Source organism: Phalaenopsis equestris, unplaced genomic scaffold (genome assembly GCF_001263595.1).
Source record: "Phalaenopsis equestris unplaced genomic scaffold, ASM126359v1 Scaffold201208, whole genome shotgun sequence".
Taxonomy (NCBI): domain Eukaryota; kingdom Viridiplantae; phylum Streptophyta; class Magnoliopsida; order Asparagales; family Orchidaceae; genus Phalaenopsis; species Phalaenopsis equestris.
The window spans coordinates 198,875-203,097 of record NW_018220987.1 but is presented as its reverse complement, the minus strand read 5'-3'; positions in this window follow the sequence as shown (position 1 = coordinate 203,097).

The following is a 4,223-nucleotide window of genomic DNA, read 5'->3' as shown; positions in this document are numbered from 1 at the left end:
TTTTTGAGCAAGACTTATTTTGTAATTTGAAAATATCAAAAAATCAGATTTTTCCCCTTTTTAATTTTTTAATATATATATATATATATATATTGAGGGGAAGGAGCATTATGCTGTTCCGATTCTATTGATTAAAAGAGAAATTACATGATGGAGGGAGTAGGCACCCCTGAAAACTAAGAAGCCAAAATACAGATAACGCACCGCTAAGGTGTGCACCTCCCTCAGTACAAAACACCCAAAAAAATCTCCAAACAGATACATAAAGGTATACCCAAAAAACCAAGCCAAAAAAGTTAATTCCAAAAAATATAGAGACAAAAGAAATATTGGTGAAAAGAGAGCTTTGAGACAGCAACCTTTTCATCTTCCAAGTGCTAATCACCACCTCAGCAAAACTGTACAGAGGATGAAATCTCAGCTTAGAGTAACATGTCGTGCAAAACAGTTGAAGCTGAATGGAATGCAGAGAGCACGTGACAAAAGGGGCAAAATCATCAGGAAACCGTAGAGCTGGAGACATCCAAATCATCCCACCAGCAAAGAAACCCGAATGCCTCAAAGAATTAAATACATCCATAATAACCATCAATGTTGGTGATAGCAGGAGCAAGAACAAAGAGGCAACCATCAGATTTTGATAAGCATCAGCAAGGAGACCCGAGGGCCTCCTAAAATCATAAATAATATCATTGTAACCATTGAGTAGCAGCCATCTTGGCACAGAAATAACATATCTAGTGGCAAGCAACTTTATCCAGAATAGCATGAAAAAAAGAGTTCAGCAAAACCAGACATAAATAGCGAGTAAGCACCAAGAAGGTAGCCCCAAGGCATCAAAAGAGTTAAATAAAATCAATGTAACTGTCATAATATAAGATAGCTGCAGCACAAAAAAGCTGGTAACCATCTGTTTTGGGTATGCATTAGCTAGGGAACCCGAAGGCCTCCAAAAAATATATACAGAACCATTAAAACTAACACGACTGATAATCCAAAAGCTGAACAAAAATTCAAAATATCGAGGGGCAACCATCACTATCCCGAATAGTGTGAAATAAAACAGTCCAGCAAAACTAAGATAAGTGGGGAGATCCCTTTCAAATAACACAAAAAGTAAACAAAAACCTGAGCCAAGTCTAGCCTTTAATATACTGTATATCAAGTAAATCACCATTTAAAAGTCAGCTTAAATGCTGTGAGGGTGTAACAACAAATTGTAGCATCTTTACCTTTCTGAGCAAACCAGCCCGCGTGAGAAAAACCTTCTCTATAAATAAAAGACATATGCATTGCTATTTGATGCTTATCAATGAGATCCCAAATCCTGTTCATTGTAACCAACAAATTACATTTGGATCGAGAAGCTTTAGTGAACTCATCATATAGGATTTGTGAATCAGTTTCCACAATAGCTTTAGTAAACTTGCAACAAACTGCCGACTGCAAAGCCACCAAAACCAACCAACTCTCGGCCTCAAGAGGAGTGGAGACATAAATGGGAGAAGCAAAAAAGCATTGACAATGCCCCAATGTTTACGAAACACCCCACCAGCACCAGCCTTAATGGAAGTCCAGCTTCCATCAACCTTAATCTTAATCCAGCCAAAAGTAGGGGGTTGCCACCTAAATAAAGTGACCATCCTACCCACCCTTGGCTGAGAGAAAGATCCGAACAAATTCAAACTATGACTAGCTTTACGAAAATGAGCAAGAATATAAGAAACTATAAGTGAAGGAGCTACACCAGGGCTCTCAAATTTAGTATCGTTCCTGGCAACCCAAATGAACCAGAGCACAACTAAAGGAAACCACGAGCTACACCAGAGCTCTCAAATTTAGTATCGTTCCTGGCAACCCAAATGAACCAGAGCACAACTAAAGGAATCCACACCAATTTTTTGTCAAATTGGGCAGCAGCTTTCCAAATACAGAGATAATATCAATAGAAAGCCGTTTAAAGCAAATAATAGGGAAATGTTGCCCGAGAGTATGCTATATCTCTCTAGCAAAGGTACAATGAAAGAAAAGATGCATAGTCGTTTCCTCTTCTATTTTACAAATTTAACATTGAAAAGCCAACTTCAAACCTTTAAGCTTTAAAATATCGTCAAGAGGAGGCATATTGAGAAATATTGAGAAAATACCGCCATAAGAAAAAATAAATGGATGGAAAATAAAAGCATTCTAGATAGATTATCCCCATTGCCAATTGCTAAAATTATATAGATTGGAATAAAGCAGTTTAGTAGAGGAGACAACAGAGGTGGTTTTCCATAGAGGAGTGTCTTTAGTGCGGTTTTTTTTTGGGATTTTAGATATCTGTGCGGATTTGACCCCAATAAGGTCATTTAATTTATTAATATCCCATTTACCATCAACCCAATAATCAGGATGACACTATCCTTTTCTCTAATTTTTTAATATCCCATTTACCATCAACCCAACAATCAGAAAAATATTTTGAAAGCCACGAGCACGAAGTGGATTTATATGAAAATCTTAAGTACCATGTTACCACAATGACATATTTTATCAAGATCCTCTAAAAGTTCCTACGCAAGTAAAATATTATCAATGATCTCATGCCCTTTAATAAAAGCTGATTGTTGAGGTGAAATAATGTTGGCCAAAAGAGGTTGCAGTCTAGAAATAAGTAATTTGCTCAAAATTTTAGAAATGGCAAAAGTGAGGTAGATGTGTCTGAATTTATCCCAACCTGTTTTATCTGCACCATTTGGAATGAGAACAATCAAGGAAGAGGTAAAAAACTATTTTTGGATCATCACCACAAAAAAACTCTAAATAGCAAGAGTGACCTCATTTTTTATGATGCCCCAAAAAGTAACATAGAAGGCAGAAGTGAATCCATCTGGACTAGGGGATTTGTTCGACTTGATATCTTTAGAATCAAAAAGATTTCCCGCTCTAAGGGGACATCCAAAAGAGATAGGCTCAAGACATACTCACGTTCCCCCTCAAAAAGATCAGGATTAATAGGAAGAACCCGTGAACTAGACGTAAAAAGATCAGAGAAATAATCAACAACACTATTGCTAACATCCTCTTCATGAGTGATCAAACTCCCATTTGAGCTTTTAATTTTAAGGATAGTATTCACATTTTTTCTGTGCTTAATAGAGGCATTGAAAAATTTAGTGTTTCGATCCCCACTAGTGAAGTAGATATAACTAGCTTTCTATTGTAGTAAATCTTCCTCAAGAGAAATAGCTTCATTGAGGCTTGTATGCACATTAGCCAAATCATTAAGAAGCTGCGGTGAGCAAATCACTTGTGCCTGAAGATTGTCTACAACCTTTCGGGACTCTTGAACCTTAAAGTAGACATTGCCGAAAACATGATAATTCCACTTACGTAATTGCACAACAGCCTTTTTATGTAATTTTCATAGAATGAACCATGGGTCACCAAAACCATCATAATGCCAAGTTTTCTTTATAAGACTAAAAATGTATCATGATTAGTCCATACATTTAAAATTTTAAAATGATAAGTGGAAAGCTTAACGACCAGAGAAAGCAGAATGAGGTTGTGATAGAAGGCAACGTGATTTAAATGCTGAATTTTTGAAACATGAAAATAACTAAGGAAATAGTGATTACCAAAGAAACGATCAAGGATCTAGGTAAGAGATCCCCTTCGCGAAGTAAAAGCAGGACGCGTAAACCCTAAATCATAGAGACCCACCTCAGCAATTTTGTCACAAAAATGATTGATAAACGAAAGGTCACCACACCCACCATCCCTCCTCTCAATTGTTTTCATAATCATGTTGAAATCATCCTCCACAATCGAGTTATTGATACACCAAAAATGTATGCATTTTTTGAACCATATTTTATACTCATTTTTAGTGATATTGTATCTTAATGGAATGTATTTTTATGTTTTCTTGCATGTTGTTGATTTTTAGGATTTGAAGCAAAAAAGAAGCAAAAATGATGGAATTTGGAGTCAAAAAGACGTTTTTGAAGAAATACTTAGTGCCGACGGCGCTAGAAGCAGCGCTGACGGCTTCTTTTGACAGAGATGGCAGATTTAATTAAATGGTCTCGGGCGCCAACGACGCCAATGTCGGTTAGACTCTGTTTCTAAAAGATTCGACGAATCTCGACGCTTTTTGAAGAGTTTTTGGATGTACCTATTGGAGAATCGACTCTAGGCTCTATTTGGGGCCAAAATTGATCAGAAAAAGCGCTCCT